The 22331-nt window shown below is 32.5% G+C and overlaps 1 protein-coding gene and 1 pseudogene across 9 annotated transcripts in view; both read left to right on the plus strand.

Annotated features, from left to right (window-relative positions):
* GPHN (gephyrin) overlaps positions 1 to 22331 on the plus strand; it is a 390537-nt gene that overhangs the window by 67610 nt on the left and 300596 nt on the right. The gene's annotated exons all lie outside the window — the stretch shown is intronic.
* On the plus strand, positions 7010 to 7128 carry LOC120612848 (uncharacterized; annotated as a pseudogene).

A 22331-nucleotide genomic window follows, 5' to 3' on the forward strand; every position in this document is an offset into this window, starting at 1 on the left:
TCTGAACTGGCTAGATAGCAAGTGGAATAAAAACAGGTTATTTCTGTTTTTCATACTTCTTTCTTAAAAAGAGGAACTTCACCACTATAAATCAAAAAAGGGAAAGGAGTCAAAGATTCTCATTTACCATTCCATTATAATAACTGAAGAATATTATTATATATTATTATATAGGCATATAAAAGTTTAATGGGAACACTGATGAAGTATTTCAAAAAGAGGTGATCCTTGAAATGAAGCTTTTGTTAAAAAAAGAAAAAGGGATGGAAAGAGGGAGGGAGGGACTGACAGAAGGAGGGAGAAAGAGGAAGGAAGGAAGGAAGGAAGGCATGAAGGAAGGAGAGACAGGAGGGTTGTGGGGAGGGAGGGGAGAGAGAGAGAAAGAGAGAGATTGATTTATTCATTAAGAGAAAAACAGGAACTCCCTGAGTATGTTATGCTGTTTATAAACTCAGTCTAGCAGAAGGTGAATGAGGATCTAGGAGGTTGAAACTAATGATTAAAATAAAATTTTGATATTCATGTATTTCATTAATCTAAAACACATCAACACATCTGACATTGATGGTTAGAGTGAGCAAATGGATGATTTTACTTTCTGTTTATATTAGTTTTATAGTGTTGTGCAACAGATCACCATAAACTTACTGTCTTAAAGCAACAAACATTTATTATCTTACAGTTTCCATGAGTGAGGATTTTGGGTGCAGTTTGACTGTATCCTCTGCTCAGAGTCATCCAAGATTGCAGTCTAGATGTTGGCTGAGTTTCGTTTTTATCTGGAGGCTTAACTGGAGAAGAATTGCTCCAAACTAATTCAGGTTGCTGGCAGAATTCATATCCTTATGGTTGAATGGCTGAATACGCTGTTTTTTGCTAGGTCTTGGCTAGTTTCTATTCACAGGTCTATCATCTTTGCCATATAGTGTCACCTATTCATGGGAGTAACATACTGTCACTTTCGGTTAGAACTCGGGAGGGAATTACACAAAGGTGAACACCAGGATGTGGGAATTATTGGGGATCACCTTAGGGTCTGTTAGTCACAATACTTTTGAAATTTTCTACAATGGAAGTCATATTCAATTAGTTTAATCTTGTCAATTTAGAAATGTAAAAGCTAAAGTTTTAACTAAGTTGTGATTTATGTAGGGTCACAAAACTACATAGTGATGGCCACCCGACAACCAGGCATTGTTTTCTTTCCATTTCCAGCCTCAGTTTTGACTTTCTTGATTTTATCACATTTGTTTTTAAAATTCTTTAATTTTTTCCAGTTTTATCATGATATCATTGGCATACAACACTGTATAAGTTTAAGGTACAGCATAATGACTTGACTTCACTTGCAGGTTTTAATTTGTGTAACTAAGTTTATTAAAAATATGATGACTATATCTTAGTACTTGGCCACCTAGGCACTGTTTGAAAATATTTTTTCTGTATGGCCTATTTAATTGTTCTCACACCATAAATGTATATATGTATATATTTTCCTCACTTTTGTTAAGAGAAGATAGAATATAATTTTTATTTCCTTTGGTTTTGTTTTATGTTGGTATCTGAGGAGTGGAACTACATAGACTAAAAGTGGGACTGAAAGTGAGATTTAACACCCATAAAAATAAAAGCCTCAATGCAAGGACTGTTGAGTCCTATTTATGACTCAGCTATCATCTGTTGGTTGTGGATTGGGACGATAATTAAACAGGCAGGTAAAGAAGTTTGCTAAATATGCTAACTTAATGCACTTCCTAAGACACACTTGCTTGTAACTCAGCCCAAATTAGGAAGAAAATGACAAAAGGTAGAGAACACCATTTATTTCTTTTCTAGATGTTTTGAGAATTTAAAAATTATAAAGTACTATTTTTGAGAGATTATGGAAAGTTAAAATATCTCTATTCTGCTGGGGAAATTTCCATAATACTAAACTATTGGGCAGCAGTTTCAAGGAAGCCAGATCTTTCTGCTGCTTCTTTATACTCTTGCCTAGAAAGTGTAGTAAATAAAAACTACCCTAATATTTTTGCCCTCTGAGATAAATTAAATGCAAGTTAAGTTGAGAAAGAAGCCTAATTTTTAAAATCTAGGGTAATCTATTTAGGAAAGAAGGCTGGTTGGGTTTGGGTTTTTTTCTCCTGGAGTCCTCTGTGATCTCCCATGTGCTACTCCTATGGCTTATCTAAGCACCTGTCATAACCTTTACCTATGTTATCATTGTTATCATGTATGCTGTCTGTATTTCTCAATGAAATATAGCCTCCTTAAGGGCAGAGATTGTGTTCATTTCTAATGTTATATCACTACCACCCACTACAGTATTTTAATACATAGTAGGCCCACCAGAAATATTCCTTAAATAGATAAATAATGGTACAAATGCGTGATTTGGTGACTAAATGAATGGATAATGGAGAGAGTAAGGGGGTAATAAACTCAATGTATAGTGAATATATATTGGCAAAACCTGCCTTTTCCCCACTGTTTACATTGTTCTGATTCTAACATTTGGCTTTCGTTGGTGTTCAATACAGAAATTTACTCTCTGGAGACCTAATGGCTATATTTAAACTTTGATTAACACTAGTTCCCTCTGCAGCCTCAGCATCTTTGTAAGTGTGCATGGGGGAATGAGAGACCTAACTCCAGGAGCAAAAGGAAATGATGAATGACCTCACTAATCCCTATGCTTCTGATTTATAGGCACTTGCTACTCAGAATACTGAGAACAGATATAGCCAAGAAAGGATTCCATTCTTTCTTAATGAAATCAAGGAAGATCCCTCAAAGCATTTTTAAAGTTGAGTGTATTTTCTGAGTAGTTTACTTTAAGAAAATCATTCATAGCATAATTTTGGTAGAGTAAAAAATATTTTGGGTAATTCAGTCTTTAATTAACTTGTTTCTTAAAAAGCAGTAATTTTAAAAGTAAGTTAAGAAGTAGATATTTTTCTTTTTTCTCTGCGAAGTTCTATTTTATTTCTCCCTCTTTTATAAATAACTAAGAACATAGTCAGGCTAGAAAAACATGTGAATTTCAGGGTGTAGGGTGACGTGACATTTGTATGCTGGTCAGAATTCACTTAATTACCTGGCATTGAATGTAAATTCTTATAGTTCGCTTAGGTTGGAAGCAACATAATATTGTCTTGACATTTTTTTTTTTTTTAGCATAAATAGATGAAATCCAATTAGGATACTTTAAAATACTTAGTTTAAAACATTTTTTTTCTCTATCATTAAGCTATGAATTTAGGGGGGAAAAACTATGTATATTTGAGTACCTACTATATGTCATTTAATATGGTAAGACTTAGAAAATAATGGTGAATAAAGGAGGCATGGTGTTTGTCATAATTTTTGTGACTGTGTAATAAAATGGAATTCAGGTTACTCTTTTTGCTTCCAGGATACCTCTGTAAAGGACGGTGACTTGAGAAAGTATCAGATACTGCTAAAAAGATGTAATCCAAAGCTTAATTCTCTATCCCGATAAAGTATATTACATTCCAAAAAGGGTAACAATAGACCATTTATTATATACGTTATTTATTTATTTATAACTTTTTAATTTAGTTATTTCATTGATTTATTCAGACTAATGACTTAGTCAAGATAATTAGATTTGAGAAAGCCACCCTGAATAAGCTGTAATTTGTTAGTGCTTCCCTTAAAGTATAATGGCAAGAGCTGAACACAGTGTTTTAGATTTGACCTGGCTGTCACCGAGAAGAGTGAAATTTGCTCAAATTATGCTTGGTATACTTCTTCTAATTCTTTGTGAATTTAACTTCTTTTGGGGAAGCAGGGGTGCATAGGGAGACTGATCAGATGTTACCCTCCTTTCGGAAGGATCTTTTTAAAAATTAAAAATTTTTATTTTGGGGGGATGTAAATCACATACCATTACAATTTACCCACTTGTATGCTTCAGTGGTTTTTAGTATATTTGCAGAATTGCATAATCATCACTACTGTCAATTTAAGAATATTTTCATCTCCCCAGAAAGAAACCCTGAACCATTAACAGCAACTCCCCTTTTTCTTCCATCTTCCCTCTCCTAGGCAACCATTAAACTACTCAGTGTCTCTGTATATTTGCCTATTTTGGATATTTTGCATAAATAAAATCATTCGAAATATCTTCTTTTGTGACTAGGTTCTTTCATTAAGCATAGTATTTTCACAGTTCATCCATATTGTAGCATATATTAATACTTTATTATTTTTTATTGCCAAATAGTATTCCATTGTATGGATAGACCATATTTTGGTTATCTGTTCATCAGTTAACAGGCATTTGAGTTATCCCACCTTTTGCTATTATGACTAATGCTATGAATATTCTTGTAAAGTTTTTGTATAGCAGTATGTTTTATTTTCTCTTTGTTGTATAGCAAAGAGTGGAATTGCTTGGTCCTATGGTAACTTCATGCTTACTAATTTAAGGAAGTACCAAAATATTTTCTTTTTCCCTTAATTTTTTAAATTGTAGTAAAATATATGCAACATCAAATATACAGTTTTTTAGTGTATACTTCAGTGGTATTAAGTACATTCATATTGTTGTGCAGTTTATCTCCACCATCATCTCCAGAATGTTTTCATCTTCTCCAAATGAAGCTCTGTACCCATTAAACACTAGCTCCCATTCTGTGCTCCTCTCCAATTCCCAGGAATTGCTCCTGGCAACCAGCAGTCTACTTTGTATCTCTATGAATTTGACTACTTCAGAAACCTCATATAAGTAAACTCATATAATATTCTTTTGTGACTGGCTTATTTCATTTAAAATAATGTCTTCAGAGTTCATCCATGTTGTAGCATATGCCAAAACTGTCTTTTTAGGGCTGAATATTTCATTGTATACATATACTACATTTTGTTTTTCAATTCATCTGTCAATGGACACTTGGGTTACTTATACATTTTAGCTATTGTGAAAGATGCTGTTATGAACATTGGTTTAAAAATATCTTTTTGAAATCCTGCTTTAATTACTTCGGATATGTACCTAGAAGTGAAAATGCTGGATACTATAGTAATTCTATGTTTAAGTTTTTGAGGAACTGCCATACTGTTTTCCACAGTGGTTCTAAGCTTGAAGTCCCTTTAACATTTTTCATAAGGACAGTCTAGTGGTGATGAACCTCCTTCGGCTTTTGCTTGTCTGGAAAACTCTTCATTTCTCCTTCAATTCTGAATCTCAAGTTTTGCTCGATAGAGTATTGTTGGTTGGCATTTTGAGTATATTGTGTCACTCCCTAAGGACCTGCAAAGTTTCTGCTTAAAAGTCTGCTGATAATCTTTTGGGGTTCCCTGGATACAATAACTTTTTTTTCTCTTGCTGTTTTTAAGATTCTATCCTTGTCTTTAACTTTTGACAATTTAATTATAATGTGTCTTGGTATAGGTCTCTTTGGAATCATTTTATTTGGAACTCTTTGGGCTTCCTGGTCTGGATGTTTTTTTCTTTACTAAGATTGGGGAGGTTTTCAGCAATCATTTCATTGATTAAGCTTTCTTCCCCTTTCTCTCTCTCTTCTCTTTCTGGGGTCCTGTTATGCATATATGGTACACTTGATGGTGTCCCATAAGTCCCTTAAGCTGTCTTTAATCTTTTTCATTCTTTTTGCTCTTCCGTTTGGATGAATTCCACTGCCTGGTCTTCAAGTGCACTTACCTTTTCTTCTATTTGATCTAATATGCTATTAACCCTTCTGTAGAGTTTTTCAGTTCAGCTTTTGTATTTTTCAACTCTGATCTGGTTGGTATTTTTTTTTTTATATTTTCTATCTCTGTTGAAATTCTCACTTTGTTCATGCAGTGTTCTCCTGACCTCAGTGAGTATCTTTATAACCGTTCTTTTGAACTCTTTATTAGGTAAATCATTTATCTCCATTTTATTAGTCTTTTTCTGGAATTTTATGTTATTCTTTTTTTTCCCCCCTCTTTAATTCCCTCCCTCACCGCCCCCCCCCCACTTCCACTCCTGACCATGGATGTTGCTGTTTCCCTTTAAGAACTGGATCTCTGAAGGTAGAGCATCTCCTCCCACACACTCATGGTGTGTACCTGGGGCCTGGCACCCCCGGCGCGCTTAGGGGACCTGGCTCACCTGGGGTAGGATCTGTGGCTCCACCCGGGGTGTGAACCCAGGACCTTCTGCATGTAAAGCAGATGTGCTACCACTACACTATGGAGCCACCCCTTCTTTCTTTTGAATAATATTCTTTCGTGTCTCCATTTTTCTTGACTCTGTGTTGGTTTCATTGCAATAGATAAAATAGCTACCTCTCCCAGTTTGCTAGAGTGGTCTTGTGTAGGAGATGAACTTTTTCAATAAGGCCAGTGCAAACTTTTGGTTTTCTCTCAAACTTTTGTGATTGTCCAAACCACTGCCTTTGTTTCTAGTAGCTTTCATTAGTTGAGGGTATCCTGAAACCCATTTTGATGTCTGTGGTGTGGTTATTTCCTTGTTTACTCGATGTATAGGATTCATTCAGCTACTTTCTGGATTTCTTACGGAGGGAGTTGCTCCGTGTGTAGCTGTAGATTCAGTATGTCCATGAAAGGTGGTGAGTTCATCAAGCTCCCATGTCACCATCTTGGACAATAGCATAGAGATTCAGCACTCTGAGGTCTGGGTCTTGATAAATGTCCCTTAGAGTTTCTGGATTTTGGTCAAAGATGTTGGCATAAGAGAATCCTGAACTCACCTCCTCCCACAGATACAATGAATCTATAACTACTCATGGAACATTTACTTCTGAAAAGAATTCAGAAAAATTCTTACTATCAATGAAATGGAAAACTGCAAAATACCCTATTTGTTTTTAGGGGAAGAAGTGAGAGAATGAAGTGGTTTAATGTAACTAAGCTTTCAAAGAGAAAGACACTTAGCTACCGTAAATTCAACTATTTTGTTTTTTTTTGCCACAAATATTAGACTTCCAGACAGGGTGAGAAATAAAACAATTTTACAATTAAATATCAGTGAAAGAATGTCTATGGTCATGCCACCTTGAACATGCCCGATCTCGTCTGATCTTGGAAGCTAAGCAGGGTCGGGCCTGGTTAGTACTTGGATGGGAAACCACCTAGGAATATCAGGCGCTATAGGCATTAAAAAAAAATATCAGTGAAAGAAGTATATTTGTAAGTTAGATTTGGGGGGATATTCTGTCAGAAATACATGTAGGCGTATTGGATCTTACTGTTTCGATTGCATTTTTCCATTATAATCTTAGGTATATATATTTTTATACTTCATAAATTATTGCTCTTAGACAACTCTCTTGGATTTTTGCTGTCTTGAAGTTTTTTGCTTCTTTTTCTAAATTTATAATTCTGCTATTATTCTTGCATTTAATTATTTATCCTAGAATAAAACAGATGTTCACTTAAAGATCTTTATTTTTTTCTCAAATATTTATATTTCAGTTTTTTGATAGTATGTAATATATGCTCATGAAGCTACCAAAAGGTATCATCCACACATGCATACGCACACAAAGGCTCTGCCCACCATCACACATGCACATGCATTCCCACACGCATAAATGTGAATGTATAGATACATGCATATACATATATATTTATAATTATGTATATATGTATATTTACACAATGTGCATTGGAGTAAAAATACTTATATAAATGTATACACTTCTGCATGATGTTCTTTTTATTTAACATTACATTTCAAAGATCTTTCATTATCAGTGTAAACAGATCTATCTTTTTTAAATAGCTGCATTGCATTTTGTTTTATGGATGTGCCATAATTCAGTTAATCAGTCCTCTGTTGATGATCTTTGCTGCTCAAATATTGATGTAATAAAAATGCTTGTGCTCATGTTATATTTTTCACATGTGCAGTATGGGACTGTAGGAGGTATTCTTGAAAGTAGTTTGTGACTTAGAGAATATGTAATCAAATGTATTTTTTAGTGTTAATAAGATCATAATTGAATCCTTTCTCAGAATTCCAATTTTTCCTGCAGTTCATCTTAAAAAGTTCATAGTGTTGATTCTTGGAATACAACACTTTATTCAATCTTAAGCCAGTTTTGTTCTGTTTACCATAATCTCCAGAAGTGTAACTTTGGACTCTATCTCTGTCCCATTGGTTAGTGAGCTGGGGTAAAGTGTCAGGCAATTTATCGGTAGGCTAAACATATAATTTATCATTTCTAACAACTTCATGTTTGAGAAAGAAAAGAGACATTAGAGCAAAATTATGTATGTTTTGAAATATTATTGACTAAGAAATTGGATTTATATTGGTGAACCTATAAAACCAGTCTACTGAAAAACTATTTTTAAAAATAAAATCATGCCTTAAAAATAGCAAATAAGCATGTGCTTTAAAATGACAGCTAAAAATTTTATTTATATTATCTTATTATAATAAAAGTTGACTAAAGCAGAATAATAATTTTTGTACATATTTATGTGTTAAGCAGTTTTTAGCCATATCAATCTGTAATATTGTCACTGATGTTTTATTAAAAAGTTTAAAATAGTCTCCTATAAATTTTTAAAATAAATTGCCTATAATCTTCTTTGAAAAGTATTGAAATGTTTAAATATTTTAGCCTAAGTATGTTCACAGATGGTGTTTTTTTTGTCTTATTCAAAATTTCTTCCTTTGATAAATATTTTTAGTTGATTAAACTCTTTAAAGTTAACTTATGGCTATTGAGTCTTTGGAATGTTTCACCATAGGAAGGTATTGCAAAATTGTAGGCTTTCTTAGTTTTATTCAATTCTGTGCAAAGTATAAATATATTAATTTCATTTGAAATTGGGAGCTCTGTCAAAAAGGCTTTCCTCACAAGTAAAGATATTATAAAGTACAACTATACAATTTCAAAATTAAATTTTATATCCTGTATGAGCTTTTATTCTTTAAGTTATCTGGTTTCTGCTTTGCTTTTGAAAGGATGAATTTCATCATTTTCCTATTTACAATCTTTGTTTTCAGTGATTGCAATTTGCTAAAAATTTCAAAAGCTGAAGACTTGGTACTGCATTCATTGAGGCTTTGATTAAAGATTTACAACTAATTTTGAAAACATGCACTCAACTTTAGATGATTCATTTATAAAAGTACTCAATAACATTATATGGCACTTAAGTTGCTTACAAAATAGTTCTTAAAAGGCTTAAGCTATTTTGCTCTTTTTAGTTTAGAGGCTTCTCAAAGCTCTTTAGTTTTCTTTAGAAAACAGTATGCCAACTGATTAAGTTCACCCTTCTTATCTGTTTTTCTACTTTTATTTTTTGCCTTAACAACAATAAGGATTAGTAGGCTTAAAGAGAGACAAAAGAGAGATAAGCCTGTAATGGTGTTCAATTTCTAGTTTTGGAAATATTTTGGGAGGTCATACAGTAGGTATAATGTTACCTCATTATATATCTGAAAATTCTTTTTTTTTTTTTTAATTCTGTTAATATAATACCTCCTGCCTGTAGTTCACAAGAATTGAGCCACATTCAGAGCTAGTCATCACCGTTTTCTTGGGCATTAATTTATAAGAGAGAATAACTCCTTTTAAAAGAACAAATATTTTACATGTTTAAAACTTTCAATATGTAACAAAACATGAGAAGAAAACATAAATAGGTTTAAATCTATAGCTGTAATTTACTGTGTCAGGTAGGAAAACTTTCCCTCTACCCTCTTAATTTACTACTTGGAGACCTGTGAATTATACTGACAAAGACAGATTAGTTAGAGAAAAAACAGCTTTAATTATATATGTATGTACCTGAGTTCACAAAAAAATGTGACTCAAACAGGTGTTAGAATTTGTGGGTTTATATACTATCTTAATAGAGGAAAGGAAGAAGATCAGTTAGGGGAAACAAAAGACTTTGTAGAAGGGGAGGAGGAAGATGATTTATGGGATAACAGATAACTTTCTGGAAAGACCAACTGACCCTTAGGAGAATAGATGGTATAGATAGGATTGTTTTGTGACAATGTCTGTTTCAGTGTACTGCCTCTTTTTCTTCTGAGAAGATTAGAGTTGTTCCCCAGGAAGGAATTTATGACAATTGAGTTCTTTTGAGCCTTTTTTGGGAGGCTCTCCTTTTAGGCAGAGAAGTTATTTCAGGAACTGCAATGCCTTCAGCTCAAATAATTTTTATGCCACCATGGTATATTCTGGACCCATTTACCTAAATCTGAGCGATTGCCAGATTCGCCTATTCTTTATTATTCCTAAGAAAACCAAAATGTTATTTTATATTTTTAAATGATAAATAAGTAGGCCTACATAGATAGTTTTCATGTAATAGTATGGACCTGTTCTTACTGGTAAACCAGTAAGAACAGGTCCAACTAATAGTATGGACCTGTTCTTACTGGTAAACTAAACTTGTTTTTCTTCCAGTAGAATTTAGTAGGAAAATTCCTGTCACCACTATTTATATTGAGCAAACTTTCCTAATGATTTTAATAGAATGTTAAACTTTTAAATTAGTGAAGGTTGAATATGTGAAGAACTCTTAATAAATTCCTTATACATAATATTGAAAATATAAAGTAATTTATAAAATGGATCCAAACATATTAAAAAGGAAACAATATAGTATTATAATGTGTCATAAGATCGTCACTTCAATATGCTTATTTCTTAGCTCATTTGTCCAGGAGGGTAATATATAAAACTTCATTGTAACAGTAAAGTTCTTGTTAAGGCCTCTGGTCTAAATTGTGTTCCTACATTTTTAGATTACTGAAAAATTAGCAAACTTTTCTAGACAACTATTTTTTAAAATATAAAAGAAAACAACACTGTAAAACAGGATTAGAACTCTCTAGTAGATTGAAAGCACTCAGGGAAGAGGAACCTTATCTTTCATATTCAATCTTTTTCTTAATTGCTTGACAGTCCCTCACACTTAGTAATTTCCTTAATCAAGTGAGAATACCTAATTTCAAGTCTTAGCCCTCTCACTTATAAGATCAAAAAGAAGTATAGAATATTTTAAAGGGAGTGTACATTTCCTTTGACCAGAGGCTTCTGTAGGGAGAGTGTATTCAAGTCATCAATATCCAGAGATAAGCTGGATTACAGGAGCACAGTTGTGGCTATTAAAAAAAAGGGAATTGTTTAGGGATTAATGAATGTCCAGAGCATTAGGTTTATAAAGGAAGGTAATGGGAAACTGTGTTTGAAGAAGGGACTTGAATAACAAAGGAAGGAAAATGTTTGAACAGGAAAGGCTTTTTTGGAGTTGTCATTGTAAGGATCATTAACCAACATTCCTGTTCATGAAATGGACTAGATCAGAAAAGTATGGAAATTATTAATGTAATTGTATATGCTTTACATATTACTCCTATAAATCACCCTGGGTTCTGAGGTATTCATATTTCAAAAGTTAATTGATAACTTTATATTAAGTTGTTAAAATACTAGAATTACTAATACAAATACAAATATATGCCACATAGACTCCACTTGTCAATCATATAATAAGTTGTTCCCTTTGTTTATAAATCCCAGAATATGTTCCAGGTTTGGAAACTGAGAAGTCTCTTTTCCAAAACTCTTAACATGTTATATGAGCTTTGTTAAAGTGGATCTAATCTTAGTCTGTGCATCATCACATATCAGAAGCTGCTAGTTAGCCAGGTCTCGATGTGTCATTTGCATATACATATGAATATAAAAATAGCACTGTATGTATAAAATTTCTTTTTGAGGTGCTTGACAAATATTATTTCTCCATATATGCTCCTTTTATTTTATACTCCCAATATTTTATTTTCTCCCTTTTTTATACAGCTTTATTTTTTCTATAGCCATCTTAATCAGGTCTGCTTTCTTACCCTCAGGTAGAACATCTGTTCAAGGAATGAATGATTTATGGTGGAGTAATATCTGGGAAAATAATTAACATCTGAGAGGCAGTATAGTACAGAAGTTAAGAGCTAAGATCCTAGCTTGACAACCTGGATTAAAGTAGTATGTTTTCCACTAACAGGGTTTCTTAACCACTGTGCCTCAGCTTCCACTTTTGTAAAATTAGGTTAATAATCTTACCTATCACATAGAATTATTGTAAGGTTTAAGTGAGGTAATACAAGTAAAAACTCTTAGAACAGATTCTGCTAAGTGAAAAGCATTCAATAGATTCTAACAACCAATCATTTTTTGTAATTCGGGTTTTTAAGATAATCTGAGAAAACACTGTAGGTACTTTAATAGAATAGTTTTCAAACTTTATTGGGCAAATTTAATGTCCAAATTGTTAACAGTTTATTAAATTGTATATTCGTAGGTCATAGCTGAGAGATTCTGATTTATTAAAATGGGGGTACAACCAAGAAAGTTGTACTTTTAAAATACACCACAGGTAAACCTGTTATGACATATTTTTAGAAATTTTCCTTGAGTTTCAGAAGATGTAACAGTTGCACTATTGTAAAAATTGATGCATTGGCTATTGCTAGTTGCCATGTAAATTGTGCAACTGGAAAAAAATTTGTATTTATATGAAGAGTTATAAAAATGTTTTATGATTTAATTTAATTCCATTTTTGATCATTTTTCCTAAGGAGATGATCCAAATAGTTATATTAATTTATTCTTTATATCTAAAATTTTGATATCAGGTATGGCAATATCTAAATACAGATAGCTATCTAACTTTTATTTATCTGTTCAATGGATCATTATATAGCAATAAAAATTTAAAATTATGAATATATAGTATTATAGCAAAGTATATAGAAAAATAAAAAGCATACTTCATATTTTTATGCATACTACATTTGCAATTCTGTAAAAATATAACTAGGCAAGTGAACAAAGAATGAAAGGATTATGTTCAAGTATGTTTTCAAAATAAATTTTATTAAATTTATTGGGGTGACATTAGTTAATGAAATTACATAGGTTTCAAGTGCATCATTCATATGTTGCATTGTGTTTTTACCACCCAAGTCAAGTCTCCTCTGTCACCATATATTTGACCCCCTTTATCCTCTTCTACCTCTCCCCTACCCCTTTTCCCTCTGGCAACTACCATACTATTGCCTGTGACTATAATTTTTTATTTGTTTGTCTCGTTTGTTTATTTGCTTTCAGTTTTGTATCCCACATATGAGTGAAATCATATGGTTCTTGAATTTTTCCATTTGACTTATTTCGCTAGTATGATATTCTTAAGATCCATCTATGTTGTCGCAAATGGCAGTATTTCATGTTTTCTTATGGCTGAGTAGTATTCCATTGTATATATGTGCCACATCTTTATTCAGTCATCTATCGAAGGACATTTTGGTTGTTTCCATATCGTAGCCACCATGAATAATATCTAGGTGCATATATGTTTACAGATAAATGTTTTCAAACTTTTGGGGTAGATAGCTAGAAGGATTGCTGGGTCATTTGAAAATTCTTAATTTTTTGAGGAACCTCCATACTGTTTTCCATAGTGGCTGTACCAGTTCACAGTCCCACCGACAGTATATGCAGATTTCTTTTTCTCCACAACCTCTCCAACACTTATTTCTTGTCATGTTGATAATAGCTATTCTAGCAGGTGTAGGGTGGTATCTTGTTGTGCTTTTGATTTGCATTTCCCTAATAACTAGTGAAGTTGAGCATCTTTTCCCATATTTTTTAGCCATTTTTACATCTTGGGAGAAGTGTCCGTTCAGATCCTCTGCCCATTTTTTTAAAATTTAGATTGTTTGTTGTTTTGTTGTTGAGTTTTATGAGTTCTTTATATGTTTTGTATATTATCCCCATATCAGAAGTGTCCTTTGCAAATATCTTCTCCCATTCAGTTGGTCATCTTTTTGTTTTGTTGATGATTTCTTTTACTGTGCAGAACTTTTTAGTTTACTGTAGTCTCATTCATTTATTTTTGCCTTTAATTCTCTTGCCTTTGAGGTCAAATTTATAAAATCCTCTCTAATCAAATTTAAAATAGTTGCCCTAGTAGTAATTACGGGGGTGGGGGGGAATATACATGTGAACCCATTATAAACTATTTGCACCACATATGGATTAAATTCAATGAATTATCCTTTTAGACTCAGCTTTCTTTGTATTTGTATAGTATCTTCCAAGATAAAGCAAAACTTTACAAGTTTTATTGTAAGCCACTTTCCTACAAATTCAGAGGAGTTGGGTTCTTTCTAGTTTATTTGTTGAGTAGAGCCCTGACTTCAGGGACTCTTCTGAATCTCAAAGAGAAAATGCAGTATCAACCTAATTCTAGAATGTTACAGTAAGGGTTAGTAATTGCTTTCTACTCTTCTGCTGGCATATGAAAAGAGAGCTGACAGCTATTAATTAAGGATATGACATTATTTACACACACACACCATAAACCAAAATACAGCCAGTAAGTTTAAATTTGGTACTTCCACCCCTTGCTGATATTTTTTAGTAGATGAATAATCAATTAAATTAAAACTTTGATGGCAAACAGTACAGCAGAAAATAGGGTATTGCGTGATTAAAAAAAAAAAAAAGCTGCTATTTTTTTGTCAGCCAAGTTGCTTTTGCTTACTCTTGTCTGATATTTGAGTCTTAAGTTTTTTCTAGATTATCACTGTAAGAGAAAGTTAATCTACTAAGTTATTTTTATCATTTAGGAAACAACAGAAAATGCTACTCAAATTGGCTTAAGCAATAAAAGGAATATATTCATTTACAAAATTGAACAAGTTTATAGGTAGTTAGGCTTCAAGTATGATTTAATCAAAGTTCCGGTTGTGTTGTTTTTGTTTTTAATGATCATTTGGTTGATCAACTGATTTATTTAATTCATTTTTATACTTCTCTCAACTCTGCCCTCTTTCAGGCTGACAAAGTAAACAGCAACTCCAGGCTATTGATATCAAAAGAAAGCTTCAATATCTCTTAATTTCCAATGAAAGATCATAAATTCAATATGATTGTATTGGCTGGTTTAGGTAGTATACCTGAAATGATCACTTTGGAATGTGCTGATTAGTTTAACCTATTCATTCTTCAGTATTGAAGTTGGAAGTTTATGATCAGGGTGCCACCATGTGAAGACACAACAAAAAGGTTTTCATGCAAGCCAGGAAGGGAACTCTCACCGAAATCCACTGTGTTGGTACCCTGATCTCAGACTTCCAGTCTCCAGAACTGTGAAAAAACCAGTTTCTCTTGTTTAAGCCACCTAATCTATGGTATTTTGTCATGGCAGCATGAGCTGTCTGATACACCTAGCAAGCTTAAATGTTGTACAACTGTCAGGTTTAAGGTGTAAGTAGTTACATTCTGGGGTTTTAATATAAGCTAAATTTTATTTAGTTCTAATCTTCTTTTTCTCTCCTATCCTTGACTTCACTGGAGACCAATATGCTTCATAATGTGGCGGTATATCCTTGTCAATAATGTTTTTAAGTATGGAAAGGACAGATAATTTTAATTGTCCTATTTCTACATTTTTTTAAAATATAGAATATTGAATCCAGTGTTTATAAGTTAGAATAAAGTTTTGCTTCAGGTTTTTTAAAAGAAAATATTTCAGTTTTTAATATTTGCATAGACTCACAAGATGGTCATGCCACATGGTGCTGAATAAGTCAATAAAGTCCTTCTCACAACTCACTATCAAAATTGTTACTATACCTTGACGTTTAAAATGTACAATAATGATAAACCTGGTCCTTAGCATAGTGATTGCTATTATTGTCATCAGTACTAAATAAATTTCTTCTGGATTCTGGGATCAAAAGAGGTGAAATAAAAACTGATACTATTTCAACTGAAATACATGCAAGTAACAGCTACTGCTAAAGCTTTTTAAAATTAGAAAGCATAAATTATCAAATAGTGCCACAAAGTAAACATTTCTTTGGAATCCAAATCAAATAAGCTTTATTTACTTTCTGTTCAATTAATAAAAATACGCTATTCTTAAACATGTACTACAGTACTTTCTTTTTAGCTTAATTCCAGAAAAATCTGGAATAATTAACACTCCAGACTCTCAGGATGGTGTCTGTCAGTAGAAGCATACCAGCAGAAGTAGAAGTATTTTGAAATTTATAAAAGGCAAAAACTTAATTAAATTCACAACAAATTCTAATTAGAAGATGGTGGTGTTACAAAGATGAGTTCTGATGAAGATCTAGTACCTTTTTTGCTATCAGTGATAAGCAGATCACCCAGTAATGAATCCTTTTTTATATTTCTCTATATTTAATTCCACTTGCCGGGCAGTCTTCCAGAGATATTATGGAATCCCTTAATTATTATTTGGCTGGAGAATAGATAGTCGGAGTGCTGGTTGATGATGTGATTTTATGTTATTACTAGTTTGTATTTGTATAGCTTATTTCCTGTTATCAGGGCAGATATTTTATAAAAGTTAGAAAAGCCCTGTGAACAGAAGAGAAATACATATAGCTAAGAGAAAATACCTACTTGCTCACATACTAGAAACTATTTACTTATCTATCTGTTAAAAAATATGAACGCATATCTGGTTTGTGTATATAAAGTTGTAATCTCACCTTAAAAACCAAAACAAGTTGAATAAATTATATAATCCAAAGATCATGTAATCTAATTTATGGTGGTACAAATCTGAAAATAATTGCCTGGGGGGAGAAAGTTTACTGGAGTCATGTGGAAACTTTCTCGGGTAACAGAAATACTCTATATCTATTTGGATGGCATTTTCACAGGCATATAAAATTGTTAAAACTCATCGAACACAATACTTAATATCTTTGCATTTTCTTGTATATTAACCTCACATGAGAATCTGAGTATAAGTATAATCTGATTAAATTTGCATTTAAGATCCATCTAGCAATGATGAAAAGATTTAATATATGGAAAATAGAGATTATGTCTTTCATGGGCATTAAGTCAATAGGTTATTAGAAAGAAAAGTAACAGTTACCTTTTTTTTTGTATGGAACAACAGAGTGTGGTAGAAAATTTTCTCATATACACTGTAATTCTGGTCTGGTCTCCCACCAAGATTGTATAAAGCAGTGAAAAACTCTTCAACTTTCTTCTGGGAATTTAATTTATCAAAGCCCACAAGCTAGCAATCACCTGGACTATCATGTGCTATATCCATTCCTGGCTTAGTTAATTTTAAAAAAATAACTTTTAAAATCAATAGTCCTGTGAACAATATAATGTTAATTGCTGCAGCAAGGGAGAATGTATCCCAGAGGAACTGGGGTGACTTGGTAAGAGGGACTTAATAGGGCCTTATAGGTTTTAGACTTGTACCTAATGGTTCTCCTGTACTCAGTCTCCTCAAACCAGTCTGCTGGACTTTACCTGGGTTCCTCCTTCTGTGCCAGCCACCTGAAATTCCCTCGAGACTTTAAAATGAAGATAATTATATGGCTCATCTATTTGTTTCCCATCTCTCTTGGGATCACTGCCCTTCACTACCTGAGTTCTATTCTTTGAATATTTTAATTTTATATATTTTATCTGCCATTTTTAATTGTTTTGGGCAGTAGGGTAAATCCATTATTTGTTACTCCATCTTAGTCAGAATTAGGAGTTCTGATATTATTTTTAAAATAAAATATTGGGGGGGAGGATGATGTGTAGGTGGACAAAAAAGTTAGCATGTCAGTGCTTATTTGGAAGATATGAAAGGCCACAAAGCTTAAATGACAGAAGAAAAGGATTGTTAAAATAGCCATAAGTTTTTAAACACTAATTTCAAAAATAGTTTTTGATCTGTAGAACAAAATGTACTAGATAGTACTGATTAATATGTACTAAATAATAAGATTATATATCAATTAATTGTAAGTTCCTTGAAAATATTTACTAATTAAATTTTAAATGTCTTGTATTTTTTTTTTACTCAGTAAATAAAGTTGATTAGATGTTTCCAGGATCAGAGACCTAGCATTCTTGATAGAATTCATAACATTCACTCCACCACCTACCACCCCTCACCCCAGGTAAGATGAGAAGTAATTTATATAAAACAAATAAATAGGTGATTTTACATTATAAGTTTTCATTTTTACTCAATTATTAAAGCCTCTTCCTTATACTACTGTCTTCATTGCGTTATTGTAAATCTACTGATTATCAACTTTATGACTCTAGATATTCACTCATTTACGCATTCACTAAAAATTTATAGCACTTTAGTAATCAAAAATTAACATGATTCTTGGTTTCTTGGACCTTAAAAACTAGTGGATAAAGCACATATTAATCAAATAATAACTAACTTTTATATAACTGCAGACTGAGGTAACTATATCAGAATTATAGATAAACTTTTGTTAAGATTAAAAAAAATCTATAAATTCTCATACACGGAAGAGAAGATACTTTGGATGGTATTACCAAAGGTAATTCATCCTTATAAACAACAAAGAATGTGTTTTAAAAAACATAAAAGCATATATTAAATAATTTTCAAATAGTTACAGTTTTTAGTTGTTTTGATAGGTGTTTGTATTGAACGGCAGTTACATATTCAGTCCTCCCTGGTTATTCTACAAATCTTTCTCCATCATTCTACCTAATTTCAGTAAAGATAACAATCATCTAACTAGTTTCTCAATTCCCAAAACTAGGAAACATTCTTGTTTGGTCCCTTTTCTTCATCACCACTACCACCACCACCTATTCTAGTCCATTATCAAATCCTATCAGTTCTTCCTCCAAAATAATATCAAATCTGTTTATTTCATCTTTTCTACCACCATAATGGTTTAAGCCAACATCATCTCTTAACTTTTAACTATTGCAGTACTTCTAAATATTTGTTTTCACTTCCGTCATTCCTCTTAATTCATTCTCTATACAGCAGCCATAGAAATCTTTTATAAATCAGATCATGACTTTTTTTCACCTTAAAACCTTTTACTGGATTTCTATAACAGTCAGAATAAAATCCAATCTGTTAAAGACTGCTATTTTCACTGTATTTCTGAAAAAATAGTGACTGAAAACTTCCCTAACCTAGCAAGGGAAATAGACATACAAGTCCTGGATGCACAGAGTTCCAAACAAGACAAACCAAAGAGGCCCACACCAAGACACATCATAATTAAAATGCCAGAGGTTAAGGACAAAAAGAGACTTCAAAGCAGCAAGAGAAAAGTAGTTACCTACAAGGGAGCTCCCATAAGACTGTCAGCTGATTTCTCAACAGAAACTTTGCAGTTCAGAGAAGATTGGTATGAAGTATTAAAAATGATGACAAGTAAGGACCTACAACCAAGATTACTCTACCCAGCAAGGCTGTCATTTAGAACTGAAGGAGAGATAAAGAGCTTCCTAGACAAGAGAAGGCTAAAGGATTTCATTACCACCAAACCAGTATAACAAGAAATGTTAAAGGATTTCTTTAAGAGGATGGAAAAAAAAAGATTAAAAATATGAATAATAAAATGGCAATAACTATTTCTATCAGTAATTACTTTAAATGTAAATGGATTAAATGCTCAAATTAAATGATAGGATGGCTGAATAGAGAAGAAAACAAGATCCATACATATGCTGCCTGTAAGAGACCCACTTGAGATCGAAAGACACACACAGACTGAAAGTAAAAGAATGGAAAAAGATATTTTATGAAAATGAAAATTCAAACAAAGCTGGGGTAGCAATACTTCTATCAGAAAAGATAGACTTTAAAACAAAGTCTATAACAAGAAATAAAGGAAGATATTTCATGTTTAATAGGCAAAATATGGAAACAACCTAAGTGTCCATCGGTAGATGATTAAAGAAGTTGTGGCACATATATACCATGAAATACTAATTAGCCATAAAAAGAATGAAATCTTACTATTTGCAACAACATGGATGGATAATATACTAAGTGAAATAAGTCAGAGAAAGACAAATACCATATGATTTCACTTATATGTGGAATCCAAAAAACAATAAATTAACAATCAAAACAGAAACAAACTCACAAATACAGAGAACAAACAGATGGTTTCCAGATGGGGGGCAGAAGTTTGGGGGCTGGATGAAAAGTGATGGGATTAAGAAGTACAAATTGGCAATTACAAAATAGCTACAGGGCTGTAAAATACAGCATAGAGAATATAGTCAATAATATAATAACTATGTATGGTGCTGGGTGTGTCCTAGACTTATTGGTGGGATCCCTTTGTAAGTTATAAATGCTTAACAGCTATACCTATAACTAAAGTAGTATTGAATGTCAACTATAATTGAAAATAGAAAAATTAAAATAAAAAAAAATTGAGGGAAACTTAGCTCCATCTTTCAACCACCACACAAAGTACTGGCTCAGGATGGTTCACAGTTTTAATATTAGATTGTACCTTTGATAATGTCATGTCCTTGAGATGATACCAGTGGTTACTGTGATAAATGCCAGTGGTTAACAGGAAAATCAGTGGGGAACAGGAAATGAGGACAACAGTGTCCAATGCGATTCCAAGGTTTTAGAATATGTGCATAGCTCAACAGGTCCACCCATCCCATTAGTCACAGTTGTTATTTAAAGAAATTAAAACATTTTTTTTTCCGATTTTGTTTTTAAATAGCTACTGAGTTGTTAGGACATAAAAACGCATTAAGTTGTTTGAACCTAATTATTTAATAAACAGAACATGACTTGAGAATGCCATGAAAAAAATTGAGAAACTCAGAGCACCTTGAACCAAGAAAGTTTTGGGAACCTGTTGCATAGCCAAAACTTCACTTCTCATTTTAGTCATTTCCAATGGCATTTTTCTGGAGATTTTGTCTTTGGTAGCCACTCTAGAAGACATTTCTGTTTATAATAATAATCATGTAGAGTACTGTGGAAGCTTGCTTGGTGCCTACTATGTTATAGGCATGATTATTTTTTATTTTTAGCAAGAAAAAATACTAACTTTAACACATGTGTATGGGAACCCCACATACACGAAAGAGTTAGAGACCCCACATTCTCACGAGATTCAGAGATACAAAGGGAGATTGAGGTATATAAGATATTCTGAACTACGGATGAGGTAATGTACCTTGGGGGCTTCCAAAGGTCATTGCAGAATGATAAGAAAAGCAGATGCTTAGTAAATAGTTGTCCTGCACTACAGGCATTATTTTAAATATCATTTAGTACTTAAGCAGTCCTGAGACATAAGTGATATTATTCCCATTTTATAGGCAAGGAACAGAAGGTCAAAGAAATTAATCATTTTGCCAAGGCTACACAGCTGAATAGGTAGCTAGTATTTAAATGTATTTCCAAAGTTTGCACTATTTCACGATGTAGGACAAATGATTTTCCTATTATGGGAACCCTGTAATGAAGGCTTCTTAAGGTAATACTTAAGGTATTATTTTCAACTTAGAGAAGTTAATTGGGTGGAGGATCTACTATTTTGTAAATTTTAGGATTGGAAAGAAACACTAAAATTTAGATTTTTATGTTAATTTTTAGTCCCCATTGTACATACTGGATTTTTTTATATCATTTGATGGATTATTAGATTTTTTAGTGTATTTAGTAGCCTTATTTTTATAATAGACAATCAGTGAACATTGTTTTAGTGTACACGTAGTTAAGTTTGATCATCTACAATTTAATAGTGCATAGAAGTCAAGCACTACAGAGTTAGCTTTTTACTGTAAATTTTTCATTTTGAATGTGTTCTTGCCTTTGTGCTTCCAGAGCATAAAGTCATTTCTGGAATCCATAAAAGGCCTTTCATTACTCGTTCTCTTTTATGTCTTTCTGTAACTACTACAGTATTTTGAGATTTCTCGACCCCTCTCCATATCTCTTAACCTTTGTTTTTTATTTTCTGTATTTTGACTTTTTGCTGCATTGTCTGTTATTTCTTCAAAACTGTCTTCCAGTATGAATTCTCTTTTCAACTCTGTCTGATCTCTGGCAGTCTCCTTAGTATTTTCCCCCAGTTCTAAAATATTATTATATATTTCATTCATGGATATCTCATTGGTTATTTTCAAATCTATGTAGTTTTTTTACATTTAGTACTTTGTCTAGGCATGTTAAGTATATTAATGTTCCTTATCTAATAATTCTAATACTTCTAGTATTTTCAAGTCAGATTCTATAATTTGTTTCTATATATATTTCTTGTGGTAGTGTGTTTTTAATTTGTTTGGTGACTTTGGAATATGTAGAATTCATTCCTTTATGAGAAATGTGATTCTCCCATGCACATGGAGATTGTACCAGTCTGGAACCACTTTAAATTTTGGGGTGGTATGAATTCAGGCCATAAACCCTCATAAGTGTAGGTTTGCGGTTATTAATTCTCGGGGGACCCTTTTTTTCTTTTTTTTTTTAAATCTTTTTATTCTTCCCAGATTCAAGAC

This window comes from Pteropus medius, unplaced genomic scaffold, assembly GCF_902729225.1.
Source record: "Pteropus medius unplaced genomic scaffold, Ma_sr-lr_union100, whole genome shotgun sequence".
Taxonomy (NCBI): Eukaryota; Metazoa; Chordata; class Mammalia; order Chiroptera; family Pteropodidae; genus Pteropus; species Pteropus medius.